The sequence below is a fragment of the Schistocerca americana genome, chromosome X (assembly GCF_021461395.2).
Source record: "Schistocerca americana isolate TAMUIC-IGC-003095 chromosome X, iqSchAmer2.1, whole genome shotgun sequence".
NCBI classification, from domain to species: Eukaryota; Metazoa; Arthropoda; class Insecta; order Orthoptera; family Acrididae; genus Schistocerca; species Schistocerca americana.
Genome location: NC_060130.1, coordinates 782,099,582 through 782,122,032, shown reverse-complemented (window position 1 = coordinate 782,122,032; position 22,451 = coordinate 782,099,582). Strand labels below are relative to the sequence as shown.

At 41.5% G+C, this 22,451-nt stretch overlaps 1 long non-coding RNA gene across 1 annotated transcript in view; it reads right to left on the bottom strand.

Moving 5' to 3' along the window:
- LOC124556647 overlaps positions 1-21,794 on the bottom strand; it is a 167,519-nt gene extending 145,725 nt beyond the window's left edge. Inside the window, exon 1 of the long non-coding RNA XR_006968639.1 lies at positions 21,740-21,794. This is a non-coding gene — a long non-coding RNA (uncharacterized LOC124556647). The remainder of the gene's footprint in view (positions 1-21,739) is intronic.
- Positions 21,795-22,451: the final 657 nt, after the last annotated feature.

The window sequence follows — 22,451 nt, the reverse complement described above, 5'->3', positions numbered from 1 at the left end:
TATTGGCCAATGCTATGCCATTATCAGATTGAAGAATGCACGGCGCCCCTACAGTTAGGAATATGTCATTGAAATGGTAAGCCACTTCTTCAGCCCTCTTTGATTTTAACGCACGAAGGAGAACAAATTTTGTGAGTTGGCCTTGGTAAACTAGAATAAATTTTAAATTCCCGTCTGGTTGTGTTTGGAAATCAATCAAATCGACTTGGCATCTGCTGTTCATTTCCGAATAGAGTTGGTTGGTAGGTTGGTTTGGGGAAGGAGACCAGACAGCGAGGTCATCGGTCTAATCGGATTAGGGAAGGACGGGGAAGGAAGTCGGCCGTGCCCTTTGAAAGGAACCATCCCGGCATTTGCCTGGAGCGATTTAGGGAAATCACGGAAAACCTAAATCAGGATGGCCGGACGCGGGATTGAACCGTCGTCCTCCCGAATGCGAGTCCAGTGTCTAACCACTGCGCCACCTCGCTCGGTTTCCGAATAGAGTATTGGCTTTGAAACTAGCCCTCTACTCTTTTTTGTTTTCTTTTGCTGACAAACATCACGTATTGATAAATAGAGGCATATCATTTCCTTTGCGATATTGGCATATTTTTTTGATATCTCGGCTAACATCCTATCGCGACCACCATGACACACAGCTACACGAGCTGCGTCAGTCACATCATATAGTTCATCAGCTGGAACAAAGTATTTTACATTCCCTTCACACCGTTCAATGGATTTTTCACATCACCAATTTTCAAAACAGCAAATCGTTTCAGTCTTCTATTTTGTAATGATGTTCTTTCTTCCAACTTTTCCGCGTCTTCTACTTGTTTAACCAAATCCGCATATTCGTCTACTGATAACATATTATAATGAGAAGACTTTTTGTTTTCACTCTGCAAAATTTCCTCCAGAAACTTTTGTCTCCGCAGCTTTTGAATGGTTTGTCTACTAAACGAAGGCTCATCCATGATGAAACGCCTCACAGTAATTATATTAGGATTATAATAAAATCTTTTAAACGCAACTAGCAACTTAACACGCGCACTCCTCGATGCAAAATACCATTCAAAACAAAGAACAGTGCGAGCGAAGAGCGGTTGAGAGGCATGAGCAGAGAAACCAGAGATGATTCGGGGATTCCCCGTTCGTACAGGAAGCTACATGCGATCCGACTAGGCAAAATTAGTTCGGAATAGTACGTAAAAGTTTATCCTAAAGCACTTAAATTCTAACTAGGATAACCCGATTCCACCTAGGCGAAACTGTTTTATCCTATCGGTAACAGGATGAACGAGTTTGACCTAGGCGAAACTAGTTCATCCTAAAATCGGGTTTGGGCGGTAACAATTATAACCATACATTTTCGTCTAATCGTATCTACTCGCCTGGGCCACTTTTATTTACCCCATCCTGCATTTTAGACTCTTTAGTCCGATTTAAAAACGTTGTATTAAAATTTTACTTTTATTTAAATAAATATTTTCTGATTTTTAGTCTTCTTTGTGTAAAATGGGTCAACTGATTTTAAACATTTGTAAGAGATTATATTTGTATTTAAATAATTATTCATGTTATTATATACTAGCTTTTTATTTGATGCTTCGCCCATGTATGAGTATGTCCATATACTGCTCAGCTCAGATCTCCTCCTCCCTCTGTCCCACCCCCCCCCCCCCCCCCCCACCCACCTTCCCCCACAGGCCTCTTTCAGCTCAACCGTGCTCGTCTGTTCGCATATCGCCTGGAACGCATTCTGATACTATCCTCAAAACATGCTGGTCGTGCAGTGGAGCCTAGATGTTGCCAACCTTTTCCACTCACACTCCCACCCCTACCGAAAAGATCGACTAAATATAGTAACTATTGGATTGTCACCTAGTTCTGTGCTCTTTTTAAAATTTCAAGTGTCTAGCTCTTCGGGTAGTTCGTTCGAAATCAGTTGCAAAATTTGAACTGAATAGACAAACAAGAAAAACTTAGAATGTGTTAATACACTACTAGCCATTAAAATTGCTACACCAAGAAGAAATGCAGATGATAAACGGGCATTCATTACACAAATATATTATACTAGAACTGACATGTGATTAAATTTTCACGCAATTTGGGTGCATACATCCTGAGCAATCAGTACCCAGAACAACCACCTCTGGCCGTAACAACGGCCTTGATACGCCTGGGATTTGAATGCAACAGAGCTTGGATGGCGTGTACAGGAACAGCTGCCCATGCAGCTTCAACACGATACCACAGTTCATCAAGAGTAGCGACTGGTGTATTGTGACTAACCAGTTGCTCGGCTGCCATTGACCAGACGTTTTCAATTGGTGATGGATCTGGAGAATGTGCTGGCCAGGGCAGCAGTCGAACATTTTCTGTATCCAGAAAGGCCCGTACAGGACCTGCATCATGCGGTCGTGCATTATCTTGCTGAAATGTAGGACTTCGCAGGGATCGAGTGAAGGGTAGAGCCACGGGTTGTAACACATCTGAAATGTAACGTCCACTGTTCAAAGTGCCGTCAATGCGAACAAGAGGTGACCGAGGCGTGTAACCAATGGCATCCCATACCATCACGCTGGGTGATACGCCAGTATGACGATGACGAATACACGCTTCCAATGTGCGTTCACCGCGATGTCGCCAAACACGGATGCGACCATCATGATGCTGTAAACAGAACCTGGATTCATCCGAAAAAATGACGTTTTGCCATTCGTGCACCCAGGTTCGTCGTTGAGTACACCAACGCAGGCGCTCCTGTCTGTGATGCAGCGTCAAGGGTAACCGCAGCCATGGTCTCCGAGCTGATAGTCCATGCTGCTGCAAACGTCGTCGAACTGTTCGTGCAGATGGTTGTTGTCTTGCAATTCAGCACGGCGTTCCGTATTACCCTCCTGAACCCACCGATTCCATATTCTGCTAACAGTCATTGCATCTCGACCAACGCGAGCAGCAATGTTGCGATACGATAAACCGCAATCGCGATAGGCTACAATCCGACCTTTATCGAAGTCGGAAACGTGATGGTACGCATTTCCCCTCCTTACACGAGGCATCACAACAACGTTTCACCAGGCAACGCCGGTCAACTTCTGTTTGTGTATGAGAAATCGGTTGGGAACTTTCCTCACGTCAGCACGTTGCAGGTGTCGCCACCGGCGCCAACCTTGTGTGAATGCTCTGAAAAGCTAATCATTTGCATATCACAGCATCTTCTTCTTGTCGGTTAAATTTCACGTCTGTAGCACGTCATCTTCGTGGTGTAGCAATTTTAATGGTCTGTAGCGTAAATGTGTACCAGGTCCTCTGTTACCGATATCATTTTCAAGAGGAATCACACGGGAGGCACAAGCCTACATATTGCTGTGTTGGTAGAGTCTGCATAAACAGTTTCCTTTCTTTTATATCAAGTTGTATTATTCCTGCTTCTCTCAGATCTTCTTCTACCACACCGGTCTATTTAATTATTCCAGTTTTTGCTTTACTGCGAGTTTCGTAGAATTGTCTAGTTAATATGGTTAACTGCATTCTTTTAATATGCTTACAGAATTTTAGCGTACGTTTTTTCATATCCCAATATATCTTGGCACACTTTTCAATATCTTTATCTGTTCTTAGTCTGTACGTTCCTTTTTCAGTATTATTTGGGTCTAAGGTTTTGCTCAGTACTTTACGTTCCCTGTCTCGGGTTTCATCAGTGTCTCTCTGTTTAAAATGAGTTTCTCAGCCCCATAAAGACACTCTGCTTTGACGAATGTTTTGTAGTATTTCAGTCTTATGCGTCTTGAATTGCATTTTTTGTTATGGATGTGTCTTGTAAGCCTGAAAGCCGTTTTCATTTTGTGACAATGAATTTTGTAACCGATGTTGTTGTCTGTTATCCATAACAGTTCCGTGATTGGTTTCGCCTAAATATTTAAAATGAGGTTCAAATTAAATGGTTCAAATGGCTCTGAGCACTATGGGACTTAACATCTGAGGTCATCAGCCCCCTAGAACTTACAACTACTTAAACCTAACTAACCTAAGGACATCACACACATCCATGCCCGAGGCAGGATTCGAACCTGCGACCGTAGCGGTTCCAGATTGAAGCGTCTAGAAGCGCTCGGCCACAGTGGCCGGCTAAAATGAGGAACTCTCTCCATTTTCCCATGTTTAGTTTTTAGAATTTTCCGTGCCAGATTGTTGCAGGGCACGTATTTTGTTTTTTCAAACGGTATTTCGAGCCCTATAGTTTCTGCTGTTTCTTTAAGCATTTCTATTTGTTTTGCGCAGTTTGAACCTCTTGATAGAGATCCGCTAGGTCGTCTGCGAAAGTTAAATAGTCTACTGTGATATTATTTCTTCCCCCTGCTTTTTAGGGATCCATACCTCAGTAAGTAAAAACGTCACCCTTATAAGATCGCTTTGTTGTCTGTCTCTCGGTCTGTCTGTTTGTCCGCCTGTTGAGAAGCCTTTTTCTCGGTAACGAATAGAAGTACCAAAGTGAAATTTGTGTCACATACTGAGCTCTACTGTCCCTTGCGATGTAAAAAATTTCAGCTTCAAGTCAACTTAATCAAAAGACACGACCATTTCACATATTTTCATACTCGCAATCTCACTCACCAAAACGTATAGGGTATTTCCTGTTGACCTAGAATCATGAAATTTGGCAAGCAGGAATGTTTCACGGTACGAGTAACGGAAAAATCCTAAATTTGTCAATTTGTACTTACGTCACCAGAAAAAATTATTTAATTTTTTGTGTTATTTGTTATCCACCTGTCTGTACGTCTTTTAAGACCCCCTTTTCTCAGGAATTACAATAGCAAATGCGAAAATGCACAAAAAATTTGAACTTAGAATTAAAACATTCTCGAAAATCATTGAGTACCAGCTACCAGTATCTTGCCAGTATCGATATCGATAACAGGCAAAAATCGCGGAGATTCTCGACTCCCGGGATGGATGAACTATCTGTACGGCACAAGTTACAGGACACATTCCTCAGACGTAGATGAAGAAACTATGTTAAATGAACATGGGTCTGGAAACGTTTTGTTTCCATGTTATATCTCATTTTCTCCAACTCATTAATTATGGGAAACACACATGAACAGAACACATCAGCATACCACATGCAACTCTTTCTTACAGGAGATGTTCAGTATTCCCTCCGAGGACATTGATACATCAGCCCGCCATCGTAGTGAATCTCGTACGCGCTGATGCACCCGTGGAGTGCTGCGTATGGTTTCGCAGCCTTCCCTAGTACGGGGAAGGGGACTTTTAATATCTTGTACTGGGGTTCCATACACAAGAGCTTTCGAAAGCCCCCAGAAATAAAACTCAAGTGGGTTTAGACCCGGCGAGCGTGGAGGCTACGCAATTGGTCCTCTACCGAATCTGTTATTTAGAAGCCAATGAACATGAACACTAAAATGAGGAGGTGCTCCATGGTGCATGAAGTACATGCTTTATTGTACAGCTAAAGGTACATCTGCTAACAGTTCAGGTAGAATATTCTCTACGAAATTATGATAACTTTGTCCGTTGAGCCTGGGTGGAGGAAAGTGAGGCCCTACAAAACAGTCACCAACAATACCGGCGCAAGACATTGACATAAAATCTTTGTTGATACTTGCTTCAACAGTTGCGTGAGGATTGACGTCTGTACATTTTTGTTAGACCCTGTATACGAGGGCTATTCGGAAAGTAAGGTCCGATCGATCGCGAAATGGAAATCACACAGAATATCCGATGAAGCTTTGCATAGATGTTTTGGGCAGTGTCTTGTAGTATGCCATTTGCAGTGTTACGTGGCTTTATGCTTAATTACAGACCTACTGTTTCATCAGTTGATTTGTTTTCACCACGTAACGCCCTCGGTTTACGTTCTTCTTCGTTGCTGAGCGATGTATCACTTTTCGTTCTGACGCCTCAACTCTTCCTTTACTACTTTTTATCTATATAAATGACGAACTATTGGTTTTGCCGTTTAACACCTTTTTAATAACTGTGGAAGTATTACAGGCATCGGGTCCCACCTAATGTGTCACCCGCCTACACGTTTTACATGAACCTTTCAAGACTCGATCGATCTGTTTACAAAGAGAAACCAGAATATCTCTTCCTTTGACGTTGTCCAACAACGACCTAGGAAGCTCGACGCCCTCGCGGCCCAGGCTCTTCCATGGCTCGCGGTAGTTTGCAGCATTCGTTTTATTCCTTGCCCACTTGCCGCTACGTCGAACTTTCGTGGTGATCGTTGGGCAACGTCTTCCAAGTTATGTGCAACATAAATAAACTTTCTTCCCACAGTATTTCTGAAAACTCAAAAAACAGACTTAAAAAACATAATAATACTAACTGTTCTTACAATTTTTCGTATAAGTCTTGGTCGATTTAATGAGGGGTGGGACAGGCCTAAGCCTTGTGACACCACACATTCGATGGTGTCACGTCGTTCTTCTCATTTCTGAGCGCACAGTGAGCGCGTAAAGATGCCTAGAAAATAGTGTCTCTCGCCAAGTACGAGTCCCTGTGAAAGATTTCGCCTGATTTCATGGAGTGCACACAACATAACTGTCATGCATTTCCTTCTTCATGAGGAGGCTCCACCAACGTTTTCGATGGCAAGTGTTTCATCACCCACCCTACAGCCCGGACTTGGGTCCCTCTAATTTCCATATCTGTCCACATAAACCGCTGGCTACGAGGAAAACATTTTGGCACGTACATCAAGCTGCAGAGAATTAGCAAAAGGCTGAGGCGGCTGCCTTCTGTGACGAGGGTATTGAAAATTTGGTATAATGCTACGACTAACGTCTCAGACGGAGCGGCGACTATGTACAGAAATAACTGAAAGATGTAGCTAACTGTTGCATGCAAAACATTTTTGATTTTCATAGTGGTTTCCATTTCGCGACCGTTTCTTAACATTCTTTCCGATTAGCCCTTTTACATAATTAAGTTTGTACGGAACCCTCGGAGCACGCTAGCCCTACTCCAACGTGGCCAATATTTATTCGGGTACACTCATATTTGCAAGTCTTTTTTCAATGTGGCTAATGACAAAACTAAAAGGGGCATAGGAGGAGATAAGAGTTTAAATATTGGGACCACGTTCTATGCTTACGGGTAACATATGAAAGATGGCCGTGCGAATTTTCCTTGAGATACTGAGGTGGACAAGTGCTTGCAATCGTTTCAGGTATGTCGTGGGGGTGTATTGAACTTCATAAGGGTCAGAATTTCAGTGACGACTGCTGAGCGAAGTCACACAGCAACAGCCAAATCTAATTACATCAGCGGATGCAAACAGGTTGCCTTAGCGAGCGCATCAACTTCCCACGGCGGTTTCACAGCATCAGCGTCCTACAGGATCGCAGCGGTGGCAAGTTTTCTTGCGCTCTTACGAAGACATTTCTACTCATTCCTCTGAAGTTAACTCGAAATAATATTAACGGCTCTAAAGACCTTTTATTTACCTGGTTGAAGTACAGTGTACGCTCTTCTTGAGCCTCGGTCATCATGTTTCTTTGTGTATCAATGTGCACGTGCACAATGGACAGTTGTGCGTGTTTTCAGTGTTTCTAAAAGGTTTAATATATTTTCATACAGAGCATTCAGTACTCCGGCGCTACGATAATTATCACAGATAATGTATCCCGGGATGAGCAAAACCACGGCAAAACGCAATAAGAAAAACATTTCACCATCACATTTTAATATTATCTATATTGGCTGTGTTTCACTGGTGCCGAACAATGTGTCAGTTTAGGATGGATAAGATTTTTCTCGAGCTTTTAATGTCTCTGGCTAACATACGTGCGGCTAATAACGGTCATACGGAAATTCGTACAAGCATATTTCTGCATGCAGTTTATCTTTGGAAGTTTTAGACAATGCATGAAGGTTTTATAAGTTTTTTAAGTTCTCAACTGATTCCTGAAGTCGTCTTGGCTACAAATTGTGTTCATAAGTGGCAGACAGAAGTTTATCGAAACCACTCATTTTTAACAGTGAATCAATGTGACAATTCTTTTATAAGTAACTACACTAAAGTTACCAACTACCCATATATAAGTAGTGGACAAGAAGTAAAGCTGTCCACGATTCTGATGTTTCTTACGCACCTTTAGGAAGCATGGCTGTGTTGGAAATAATACTTGTTCATAGTTTCGAAAACGACCGTGCGTTCCAAAAGTGCGTAAAGAAATATCCGAGTCATGGAAAGCTTTATTTCTTGTCCAACCCTCTTATGCATCGCTTCCTGGCATGGGGACACCTAATTTTCGGTTTATTTCTCTCGTCTTTGAAGTCTGAGGTGACCTTAAAAGCGCGGATACCGTATATGAGGACTAATTATTGTTTCGAGACTACCTGCAAGATGGCAGTGTACGCTTCTGTCTGTAGGTATGTGTTGTAACACGTTTGTTGATACTTATGGTAAATAATTTGATGTTTTTGCAGATATCTGAAACGTACAAATGTTGATTTTCATAAAAATCACTTGTGTCCGCATATGATGATTTTACCTGTCATGATAATTTTTCCATTACTGTCTTCTGTTCATACAGAATTTTGATTTTCTTTCACTTTATTCTTTTATAATAAAATATTGTATTATTAAAAGCGCTCAGTCATGTAATAATTTCTGAAATATACTGAACGCGGTCGGTGGTTTTAACCAAAGCTCGAGAAATTAATTTAATTTGCGTACATAACGAATAAGATATCTATTGCTATTTTCCGAAACTAAGTAAGGTTATATTATTCCATCAGGATGACAGACAGGTCGCATTCATCAGCCTAGTTATTCGAGGACAATATAATTCTTTCAAATAAAGACCGCCGGCCGCGGTGGCCGTGCGGTTCTAGGCGCTCCAGTCCGGAGCCGCGCTGCTGCTACGGTCGCAGGTTCGAATCCTGCCTTGGGCATGGGTGTGTGTGATGTCCTTAGGTTAGTTAGGTTTAAGTAGTTCTAAGTTCTAGGGGACTGATGACCACAGCAGTTGAGTCCCATAGTACTCAGAGCCATTTGAACCATATTTTTCAAATAAAGACCGAAGTAAGAACAGTCGCCAGGTTACGCAGAAATTATCCAAATTCTGGAGGCCGTCTCAGAAGATGACTTGGGTTGGTATGATGACTGACAATGATTCCTCATTTGAAGTGGATCTCATCATTGTCATACGTCATCAGAAAAAATTGCTACAGACAATGATATTCACAATAATGAAATAAGTGCAACAAATAACTGAAGTTGAAACTGAAATTCGAAGAGATCATTCTGAGCCAGGAAAAAAAAAATAAAAATAAAAATCTACGCAGATGATTTGGCTCAGGGAATTAGACAATTCTCTTACCGTATTTCAATTTACCGGGAAAGCGAAAGTGTACCTTTCTGGAAAAAGTCCTCTTGGTTTCTTTATGAAGCTAATTCCAAAGAGCCTGATAGCTAAAATAGTTCATCAGATTAACTTATTGGTACACAGAATATTTCTCCATTTCTGGTTCTGAACTGAAGATATATTTCGGTATAGCGCTGGCACTAACTTACTTGCGATATCCGAGAATACGAAAATATTGGTCTGGAAACTGGCTTACGCAAGAAGCTGACTGCAGATGCTATGCCTCGTAGAAGATATGGAGAGCTGTGCCGTTTCCTACATTTTAAGACGTTTCGACAGTTCCTCAGGACAATATTGACAATGCAGTGAGATTACGGCCAACTTTGGAAGTCCTGCATCAGAACTATAACAGAGCTCTCCAGCCTGAAGAACTTCACAGTGTTGATGAGATGGTGATTCCATTCAATGGGAGATCATCACTGAAGCAGTTCCTGTCATAGAAACCGAAGAAAAGGGCTACAAAATGTGGGTGCGAGAATTTGTTTTCTGTTATAAAACCTATATTGCTTCGAACCGTTTCAGTGCGCTGGAGGAGGACACAATGATATCTCTGAACGTGGGGCAACAGGAGACCTTCTGCTCCGTCTGTGTCACGAAATTCATGGAAAGAACCACAAGGTTCATGCTGACAATATTTTCAGTAAAGTTCCCTTGGTGATAAAACTGATAGAGAGAAACATAAGGTACGATGTACCATTCGCAGTAACAAGTTAGGGAAACAATTATAGAAGAAGAGAATCGGCAATTCTTCAGCAGCAACATCAACTGAGGTGTTACTGTCACAAGATGGACTGACGATTGATTCACTTGTAACTATTGTATCATAACCTGCTGGAAGAGAATCTGAAGGAATTACTAACTGGTTTAGTCGAAAGGAAAATAAGTTAACAGAGATCAAAAGACCCCACTGTACTGGTGTTTATAATAAGCACATGGGAGAGGTCGACCTGATGGATTCTTTGGTTGCCCCCAACAGAAGCGACATTAGAAACCTTAGGTGGTACATGAGGGTTTTCTACCACATACGTAACTGTAGAAAATGCCTGGACACTTTAGAAAATGAGTAAACAAAAAAAAGTACGAATCTACTACCATTCAAAATTAGAGTGGCCTCTGAACTAATACAGAAAGGGAAAGCAGAGATTACAACTAATAAAAGAGGTAGACCTCCACGTGAAAGTCCATTGTTGTAGACATATCAACAAAAGACACAGTCATTCTGAATTAAGATTCGATGGTGGGTAGCACTGGCCTGCCAAGTCAAGTGGTCCAAATGCCAACAGGTATCATGATCAGGACTGTAGACGTAAAACACGCTCTAAGGTGAGAAGTATAATGTTGCTCTTTGCCCTGACTATATAAAACAATTTCTTCCACAAAATAAAATCCAAAATAGTATGTACACTTTCCATGTATTGTTTGATATTACTAACAAATGTTCTATGTAAGATGAAGTACTTTTTGTTCTCACTGCTCTCATATGAGGTCATATCCCTATTGGAGTACGGGAATATTTGTGAGGTAATTGTAATGAATTACGCATAAGATAGCTTTTATGGCATCAAAAAGTATATCACATTTTTTTTTCAATTTCGGCTTGATAATTCGCTCATGGAAGGGATAAGAAGTGGACCAGAAGTAAATCTGTCCTCGATTCCTCGACTCTGGTGTTCTTTTACACCCTTTTAGGGTGTTTTTCTGATACACCTGTCTTATACTAACATGAGAAATGGCTCACCCAGTTACGGAAGCCCTTACAGTTTTACATGAAATTTCAGCCACGATGAAACTTGTATTTTTTTAAGTACACTAGGTAGTGTTTTTATTGCGGCTTTTCTTATGATGGAACTCCACATGCTAGTCTATACTGTGAAAGTTTCTTCATTTCTACATTACTACAGCAACAGACGAGGCCGTGCTGAGAAGTGAACCCTCTGAATTTTTTTATTCTGCCCTCAATGTCGGTTGAGGTATAGCATATTACTCGACCGACTTGCCAGCTTCCTTGACGTTAGTTGCAACCCGCTGCCACTACAGGGTTCCGTATTGTAGTGTGTTAATCTCGCGGTGCATGAGAAATAGCGTGCTGTAATCTAACTTCCAATTCGAAGAGTTCTTCCACACATGGGGCACACTCTCTTTCAGCTTCAGAATGCAAGACCAGACACGCGAGCGTTGCAACTTTTACAATCATCCTCCATACAGTCCCGCCTTCGAGGACTTCACTTTGATAGTGGTGAAGCGGTGCAAGCAGAGGTGAGGTTGTGGCTCCGTCAACAAAATCAAACATTTTAAAGTGACAGTATCAACAAACTGCTCTCTCGTTTGGAGAAATGTGTTCGTCACCTGGGTGACTACGCTGAGAAATAAATATGTAGACATGAAGAATAAAGCTGTATAAAGGTAACAAAGTTTGTTTTATTCAAAAACTTTAAGATTTTTCACATATGAAATTCAAAGGTATTTATTTTCACTGCGCCCTCGTACATCCACGGAACTTACTTAATGTAGTCAAGCTTTATTCTCGCCCTATAGTTTTTACCCCGCCTCGATCATTTTCAGTGGACAATTGGAGTCTCGACTGTGGGGATAATCTAAAGAGCGAAGAAGGCACGAGATTACGAACTCAAATGACAAATTTGTCTCTCACGTTGATAAAAGTACTCCTCTCACGAAAGTACGTCACAATATCACCGGAAGAGCTACACATACAGATGTGAAAAGACCTGAAAACTGATTTGTGAATCTGAATACTTTATCTGAACAGTTGAAAATTACTCCTACGTTTTTATCCTCAAATAGTTTCAACAATATTTTAAACTTGTAACCATTTTGTAAGAATTATTTCATTTATAACATCAAAATTAACTACACTCGCTGTCAAAAGGTCACATTTTTGTAAGACTTATTTAACTTTAAACTTGTTCATACTATCGCCTCCAGAAGCACCTGGTATATGGCGCACTCTTACGTTGCGAAGGGTCATTTCCACAAAACCAACGTGAAGATTTACTTTATTACTCTTATCAAAGTAAGCTGATTTCTTATTAACGATGGCCGTGCATTAAATTGTTGTTAAATTAAATCAGTGTTTAACGAGACACCTTCGGGAAAATGGGGTATGAAAACAGTTTGTTTACAGAATACAGTCCTTTTTTGAAAAAGATTTTGCGGAAATCTCTTGTTTTAGGTGTATGTGCATATAATGTCGATGACGAAGTAAGGCACAACTTAATCAGTTTTAGCATCGAGCTTGCCTTTCTGCAACGCATTTTGGAAAAAAAGTTCTTTCAACGATCTATCACATTTATTTCAACACAAAAATTACCCATAAACGACTAGATATCTCCTCTCGACATCGACGCAAACTATCCGTAAGGCAAAACCATACTTTTGTGTACAGTCAGCTACGAATTCAGAAACGTATGGGAACAACTTAGACACATTGACAAATACTTTACTCCACCGAAATAGTTAGTTTTCTTAAGTATTTCTGTTCATTAAATGTATGTGACCTGTAGTAGTAGTAGTAGTTGTTGTTTCATTCAACTGCCGATCAGTTTTACGAGGATATTGGATGAAGTTTGTTCGAGGCACGAAATATTTCCAGGAATCCAGCCGGGTTGGAGACTCCATTTTTTGTCAGAAAAATGGTTCCTTAGTCCAAGGGCCACTAGAGAATAAATGTAGGAGGGTAATCTCAAAAGTAAGGTCTCCTATTTTTTTATAAGCACATAGACCTGTTTATTTCAACAATGGTTTACATCAGTTTACAGCTTGAACATTTAGCTATTTTTCGACATAATCACTATTCCTGTCGATGCATTTTTGTAGACGCTGTGGCAGCTTTTGTACGCCCATGTCATACCAGCTCGCCACCATGCTGTTCAGAAAGTTATTAACCTCTTATTTCACCTCGTCGTCGGAGCTGAATCGTTTTCCGGCCAAATGTTCTTTTAACCTAGGGAACAGGTTATAGTCACTGGGCGCCAAGTCAGATTATTTATGGGTGATTACGTTCTACTGAAACTGTTGCAGGAGAGCAACGGTTTGCCGAGCGATGTGTGGGCGAGCGTTGTCATGGAGAATGTGTACGCACTTGCTCAACATTCCCCTTCTCCGGTTCTGAAATGCCCGTTTGAGCTTTTTCAGAGTCTCATAGTACCTTTCAGCGTTAATTATGGTCCCAGCGATTCAGTTTCGACGATGAGGTGAAAGAAGAGGTTCATAACTTTCTGAACAGCATGGCGGCGAGCTGGTATGACATAGGCATACACCAACTGCCACAGCGTCTACAAAAATGCATCGACAGAAATGGTGATTATGTCGAAAAATAGCTAAATGTTCAAGCTGTAAACTGATGTAAATCATTGTAGAAATAAACAGGTCTATGTACTCATAAAAAAATAGGGGACATTACTTTTGGGATTACCCTCGTATTATTTATTTTCTTTTAGCCATTCTTTACTGAAAGTCTGGATATTAGCAAATTACTACAACGTAATTTGTCATTGGTATTTACTGGAATGAACCCATACCTGAAGATATTTGTCGCCTTAATGAGGATATGGGAAATAGAATTCCATATATCTGCTACTGGAGAGTGGACTGTGAAATGGAAAAGCTAATAACTATACCTAATTAATAGAATAAAGTGCTTTTCTGATATCTATAAATGATCAAAATCAGCCAAATTCTTGTCATAATTTAAAAAATTAATAGTAATTAATGCTAAAAGTACCGTAACGTGATATATAAATGCTATTCTGCAAGCAGTAGAACCAAGTTAATTAGGAGCGTGATGTTTCGTCAGTAACAAGGGTTTATAGCCTCATTACACAAGTGTACAGCCGAAATAAGCTGGTTGTAAAAGTGATGTCAGAAGCAGTAGAGTAGGAAATATTAATAGTTGAAGTCATGAGCAGTGCAATTTCGCGGCGGCATAATGGCGGCGCTATCTGAGGTGGTACGATCAATACCGGTCGGTCGATAACAGTGGCGCATTGCGGAACCCGCCTCAGCAGAAGCCAAAGCCAAATTACATTCACGGCCCTACCCCGACTACACGTTTGACGCCTCCACAACCACTCTGAGCCACACACAGAACTTATGACGCTTCTTGATACGGCCTCCAAATGGGGCTCTACGCACATCATCAGCTGCAAAACTTAGTCAACCAGTTGCTCCCATTATCAATTATGCTGCCGCTTTTTGGAGAATGAGAAGTGCGGATGATATTAAAAGAGGAGCGATCCATCCACTGGGTGATCGTCAGAGCCTACAAAGGAAGAAAGGGTTTTAGGACCAGTCGACGGAGTACAAGCTCGGAATGGGCAAGGTTAGCGCAGGAAAATGGTAGTGGCCTTTTTGAACGAATCATTCTGGCATTCGCATTAAGTGATTTTAGGAGAACCTAAATCTGGATGGGTTGCCGGCTATTTGAAACCTACTTCCCAAATGAGAGTACGGCATACTAACCGTTGCATCACATCACAAGACTGTTAGCACCTACAACGAAGTTCTACAAGGTATGTGGATTTAGTGAGAGAACTTTACGTTCTGATTACATTACATCTGGATAATGGAACGTGAAGCTGTACAAATAGTGGGGAAAGCTTCACTGCTGTTCTTTTGAAACCGGAAAACTATATGGATGATGGCCGGAAACAGTTTTGAACCCTGGTCGTTCTCGTCAGTTTCATCTCTAAAATACTGCTTCATCACGACATATCTCCAATGAGCAAGAGTAATATGCCTAGCTACGAAAACATTTACGACTTTAGATTTCTAACGGTTTTATCAGAGACCGGGCTTTCGTCTGGAGCGCCCCTGGGAAGTGTGATAGTACCGCTTTTGTTCTCTATACACATAAACGATCTGAAATGTTGGGCAGCCATCTGAGACTCTTTGTCTGTGATACTATAGTGTACGGGATTTGTCGTCGCTGAGTAACTGTCTGATTTTACAGAAAGACTTAGAATTTCTATTTGGTGCGATGAATGGCACCTTGCTCTAACGCAGAAAAAAGTAAGCTAATGTAGATGGTTAGGAAAAACAACCCTGTAATATTCGAATATGCTGCTTGACACAGTCAACTCGATTAAATTCTAGGCGTAATGTAGCAAAGCGATATGAAATGCCACGAGCACGCAAGGACGGTTGTACGGAATTCGAATGCCCTCGGTTTATTCTAGGAAATTGTAGCTCATCTATAAAACAGACCGTGTACAGAACACTAGTGCGACCGATTCGTTAGTGCTGATCGAGTATTTGGAATCCTTTGGGATCCCCATCAGGCCAGGTCAGGAACACGTCACGTTTCATGTGTTAGAGAGTACTCAAGATGGAGTCCAGCTCTGAATCACGGACGATAAATGTCTTTCACATGTGAACTCCGATTTCAAAGTCACGATTCAGAACGGCAACCAAGAGGAGCATCCTGTTTAGACCTGTCAATGTATGCTACCACATGACTGCGCTGTTCACTTAAAGCATAGATCAACATACTCTTACGTTCTCGAGTACACAAATTTCCGTGCGCCAGTATAGCTAAAAAAAAGTGTGTACTGTTTCAACAAATAAGATGGTGAAAGACACCACATTGTTAAGAAGCTACATTTCGACAGTAGCTATGGCACAAATCCAAAATGGTTTCGTAAGTCACTGAAAGCATATGAAAAATCGCTCCGTTGGAGTGCCAGCAACGGTTTGAAATTATGGGGTCAACGGACTCTACCATTAATCTTCACCGGATTTCATAGCGTGGGTAACCAATTTCAGCACAGAATTTGCGGTAAGTCTGGCCATGAAATGACTATTCTCTCCGTGATGAAAAGTCGATAACATTGTAGATCATTAAACTCGTAACACTTCACAGAGCCAGGATCGTGCGAAAACCTTGTAGAAATGAAGTAGACGAGCACTATCGGTTTCCATGACCGGTGACAATGGCATTTTAATACTGAAAACATTGAGAACATAAGTGCTGGAACACTGTCAATCATCGAAAAATAAGAACTGGGAAACTCATCAAATTTCTGAAATTTAAATCATCATGTCTCAACAGTGGTTCACAGAGTAAAAAAAATTAAAATTTAAGAAATACAGTTTTCTGGAAAGAAAACGTAAAATCATAAACTCCTGCAAACACATCTATCTAGTTGATGCTGTCCCTCGACCTCACAGTCTCCAGGCTCACACTTTACCGCTAGACCACCATGCCCGACACACTTACATGTCATAACTATCGGCGAAATGATTTATTGACCACTTATCAAAAATGGTTCAAATGGCTCTGAGCACTATGGGACTCAACTGCTGAGGTCATTAGTCCCCTAGAACTTAGAACTAGTTAAACCTAACTAACCTAAGGACATCACAAACAACCATGCCCGAGGCAGGATTCGAACCTGCGACCGTAGCGGTCTTGCGGTTCCAGACTGCAGCGCCTTTAACCGCACGGCCACTTCGGCCGGCTGACCACTTATCCTGCGTTAATTGTCTCTCTTTCCAAGACGACTAATAGTAAAATATGAGAGATGTGTGTCTTGGATGCGCTACGCTCCAGCCAAATTACCGAATACGTTTCTTGTGATCTTATGCAAATCTGCATCTCGCTGTGAAATCCGTGAAGGCAATGTGCGTAAATCAGTCGTTTGCCGGTGTTAGAAAACTCTTCCCCTCTATTGCGAATGGTAAAGTGGCTTCGAGTTCAGTTGACTTTATAAGCCTCTTAGACGTCTGAACAGCTGAACTTTTTAACAATTCACAGATATCTAAAGGCACTATTTTCAGGACTGGGGCTACGGGGCTTATTCTCAACACAACTACGAGCCGTGGAGGTAGGCTGTTACTTCACTTCCAGCACAGTCGTCATTGGTAGACATGACAGCGAATGTGGAAACGAATAAATAGATGCAATTTGAAAACTGGAATTTCGATTGAATTCCGTATGTAGTCAGTCATCATATGTAATCCCATTTTATCTCCATGAAAACTTTGGGAATAATAGAAAAATTAAAGCTTTACGTCCCATTGGTGCTGAAGTCATTAGAGACGATATTTGGCAGTATTCGGAGTATTTGACAAGTATTTTCTATGGCAATCTATGCACGTCAACAACAATAAGGTTTCACATGATGTACGAACAAAATCAGAAGTTTCTTATCCTTAGATCCATTGTTTCCATGAACTATTAAAGTGGTGGCCAGGAAAATCTACACTAAATAATTATTAACACAAAATTTGAAGGTGATATCGCAAAACGCGATAGAAAAATAGTTCTTATCATAAAGCATCCACAGTCTAATTTTGGGCTGGTTTGTACTTCGTTAATGTTCTAAGCACCATCCGCTATAGTAATGTAAAACATAACAAGAGTGTACCTTAAATAAACTTGATACAAATTTATCTCCAACTCCCATTCCGTACAGTTTTTCCATCCTGTCAGGGAAGAAATATTCAGACTGATTAAACTGATCGAAATTTAAATGGGCAATACTTATTTAGCAAAACTTTACTTGTAAATTTTTTTGTATGTATAATCTGAGCGGTGAACTAGTTCACTAGAGAAAGTGCGGAGAGCCACCCAAAGCCACTTTTAGACGAAATGACATGTCGTAGTTTAAGTGGCGAGTTACAGGTAGAGCACTGACGGCCCTGTCCAGTCCAATACGTTTATGAGTGTTTCCAGCTGAGCAAGAACTAAGTCGTATTTTAATCTGGAGCACAAATTAAGCTGAAACGTCAATCAAGTAGCTTAAATATCACGTACGCTGCACTTATAACATGTTCGTTATTGAGTCATACGTTGTCTCTTGCTCTCTGCAGTTATCCTGAGGAAGGCGGAACTGGGCTCCTGGAAGGAAAGAAAGAAAGGATAGGTAGATGGACAGAGAAGGGAGGCTTATATTCTAACGTCCCATAAACAATGAGATCATAAGTGACAAAGCACGAGCTGAGATTCAACAAGCTGGATTAGGAAATCGCTAGTGACCAATAGAAAATATCGGCACTCGCCTAAAGTGATTTAAAGCAACCTGGGAAAATTTAATTCTGACTGGCAAGAGGAATCTGAACCATCTCGAATGCGAGAGCTGTGTGTCAATCATTGAGACAACTCCCTCGATAAGAACGACTATAGGACGCAGAGTTGTTCCTTGACGCTGCTCGGAAGGTAGGTTCTAGGAAGCTGTGGAGATATCTCGTTTGTGATGTACAAAGGCATTATGTAATAGTCTCTTACTACAATTTTCTGAGAAAAGTGACACTCGCTGTGAAAAGGCACCTATGGCTTGAACCCACGACGAATCCCAAAGGTCATCTTTGAACCTTCTGTCTTTCAATCCTGTTTCGTATGAATCTCCGAGAGGAGAGAAAGACTCAGTAATGGGTTGGATGAAAGTCTAAGTAACTACATTATATTTTCCAAGATTTGCTCTAATGCATCGTAGCCTAGTGTCTAGTTTCCCTGCCGGCCTGCGTGACCGAGCGGTTCTAGGCGCTACAGTCTGGAACTGCGCGACAGCTACGGTCGCAGGTTCGAATCCTGCCTCGGGCATGGATGTGTGTGATGTCCTTAGGTTAGTTCGGTTTAATTAGTTCTAAGTTCTAGGGGACTGATGACCTCATATGTTAAGTCCCATAGTGCTCAGAGCCATTTTCTAGTTTCCCTGCTCTAGATTAGTACAGTTGTTTCATCTTACGTTGCTGTGGTTGGTATCGTTAAATATTTCATTATTGTGAATCTCTCGTTACATATGACGTAACCAACCTATTTTGAATCTTTTCGCTTGTTCGCACGAATTGAATTACCTGACATTTACTTGTAACGAATGTCTGTGGCCAATGTTACCATCAAGTGCTAATATTCTGCAGACTTAGCAGCGGTTATCTGTGTTCGATCGATTTCAAGGCGACAGTGGCACTACTAAAGAATGACAGAGCCGCATGAAGTTTCCTTTACATATACTCCAAAGTTCCATTGAATTCTATCTGACACATTCTGGTTTAGCCTTGCTATCAAGTCATTTTACGCGCTCGTGTCACGTTTTATCGATATTTAGATGTATAATCTACATGTCAGTCGAGATTTACCACAAATAAAACAGGAAGGCTTCTTCTTTTTCGTGTTCTCTTTCCCATCTCTCCATATTTAAGGCTAGCTGACAATTGTTCCACCACTGCAGTACTGCACTCCAGAGACACTTAAAATAACTGAAGAGAGGTGCTTTGTGTGGTGATGGTGACATAGCGATCCGCATCTGCGCAGGAGGTCAACCTGAAACAGTAGCCTGACCTTCGGCAGTGCCACTTTGGATCACGTTACGATCTACGCTTGCCTGCACTCGGTAGCCGACAGCTCGGCTTGTTCACATTCTTCAGCTAGTTGCAATTCATTCTCGTGTTTTAAGCTTGCAGCCATTTGTTTTACAACTGTTATTTCGACGACACCAACTGGCAGCTTCTCTTGAATGTACTTACTTGCACCAACAATGCAAACCATGAGAGAGAAATAAAATGATCACTGAACTGTTATCCTGAAGTTCCAGAAACCAGTATTAATTTATTGGCAGATCGTACAAGGGATCCGTAGTGAGGAGGAGCTGTCAGCCATTTCTAAAGATTACTAAAAAATGTTTCGAACAGTGGAAGCATAGGTGGGATAATTGTATTAGTTGTAATGGAGTGTATTTTGAAGAGGATAAGGCTGTTTTGTAAAAAAAAATTGAAAATATGTAGCTTTTAAAAATAGTTTCGGTTATTTTTGAGTACCCCTCGTACCTATCCAAAACATTGGAAGAATCGGATCTCTCACCAGATCGCCGCCATACTCGCTGTACATGGTTAGTTGGTTGGTTGGAGGTTAAGGGACTACACAGAAAGGTCATCAGTCACTCGATCCAGGGGTAGTTCATATGTTAGTGACGTCCGTGAAGTGCATGTTCTGATGATGAAAGTACGTAGGAGAGGTAAGACTGAGCAATTGGAAGCAATACTGATGCCACAGCTGAGAGAGAATTTACGGAGGGGTGTATGCATCGGGCTGGTGCGTAGGTCGGAACAGACGAGGGTTCTCGCAGGTGATATCCAATGGCGTGAAAAGTTCCACCTAGCATCCAACCGCCGCCAGTCCGGTGAAAGGCGAAGGCAGTTACAGAACAAAGACTGTCTTCTAGTCGACAGACTGAGAACAGTTCGAGTGAGAAAGCTAAAAATATTACGGACATCATCTGTAGATGGTCATCCGGGGTCTACTAAACCGCGATTCATCGCTGAACACAGTGCGACGACACTCATCAGAAATTCGTACTACTTGGTCACGGGACCAATCCAAACGCAGCCGTGTGTGTTGATGTGCTGACGACAGTTTCTGCATAAGACGAAAATTAGCAAATCCGATCGCTCCTAGTCTTCGATCGATGGTGCGGAATGTTACAGAATGTTGCAGGGAGTCCATTACTTGTTCTCGGATGGTGGGAATAGATGTGAAGGGGTTACGATTTGCTTGGTGCACAATACGGCGATCCTTCCTTGCTGTGGTCGACCAGAACCTTGACGGCGAGTATGACTGCCCTCACGTTCCCATGCAGTCCAACATCGGGCCATAGTCACATTCAACTGCCCCACAAATGTGGACGACCAGCTCGGACAAATGGATACCCACAACGGGGCCTCTTTCAAACTCTGCCAGGTTCTGATAACACTGTCACAGGAGTACGCGACATTTCCGTGTCCTTCACAGTTATTACTCAACATCTGTCACTGTTCTCGACCATTAAATACCCTACAACGCTTGGTAACAACACTAAACACGAACAACGCTAACGAACTCTGGTGACTGTTCCACATGTCAAAGAGAATTGCAAACATACACGCAGATGGTGTGTAGGTGTACGAAGTTACACTGACATCCGATCGCGTCTTCTGGGTGCCTCCACTTTCTTTTTGCCAGGCAGTGTATGTGTAAAACAGTCTACAGATAACACTATAGCCGGCTGGCTAGGGCTTCTAGAAACCGCGTCACAAGTACATCTGTATTATCAGGAAAGAGTCATAGCCTTCTAAAGAGTTAAGTCATGCTTGTGTGTTGCATGATAATGTGGCGGTTGTCTACTTTCGGACGCGACGACACCGTAATTGAGCTTAGCATGGGAGGTATTGTTTGTAAATGTAAAATGAAGTGTTTCGATAATGCTTTTTGTCGTAATCACTCCGTGCGTTATCACGTAGGGAGAGAGAGAGAGAGAGAGAGAGAGAGAGAGAGACAGCATCTTCTACACAGAGTATAATAACGCGAAAAGATGCGTTGGAGTCTTAGCATTGTGTGAGCGTTGAGTACGTACCATGCGGCAAGCTTCAACTGTGTTGTCATACTAGTTCCATCTTCCACTCTGCATCCTGAAACATACAAATATTTGATTAGAACTGCGATACCACTACGGAAAAGTTTTGAAATTTAATATAAAAATGCGACAAATTTTCAGCTGATGTAAATCTGCAGCTGTTGGGCTATTACCCACAAAGAAACCTGGAAAGGTCAAGAGCACACTAGCTTGTGGTTGAAAAAGTGCTCTAAGAGTATATATCGGTAATATCAAATTTTCAAAAATTCCATCGCCGATCTCAACACGTTTCTATATATTATTTGTAGCTGGAGATTTGTGACGGTAACACTGTCCACAAGGTCTGTAGCGTTTACATTTCTCAGGGATTACAATGTATTTCCAGATAAACACTGGCGAGGAAAGGTATGACTGGTGCAGTTAATCCATCGATAATAACGTGTTTGATTTAGGTAACTGTTACTTGTTGTGGAAAATGAATTAGAAAGATTAGAGTTTAACATCCCGTCGACAATGAAGTCATTATAGACGCAACATACGCTCGGATAAAAAAAGGATAATGAAGGACATCTATTGTGTCCTTTCCAAAGAAACTGTTTCAGCATTTACCAGAATTGACTTACGGGAAATCACCGGAAACCTAAATCTGCATGGTCGGACAATAATTTGAATCCATATCCTCCCAAATAGGAATGCTGTGCCTTAGCTATTG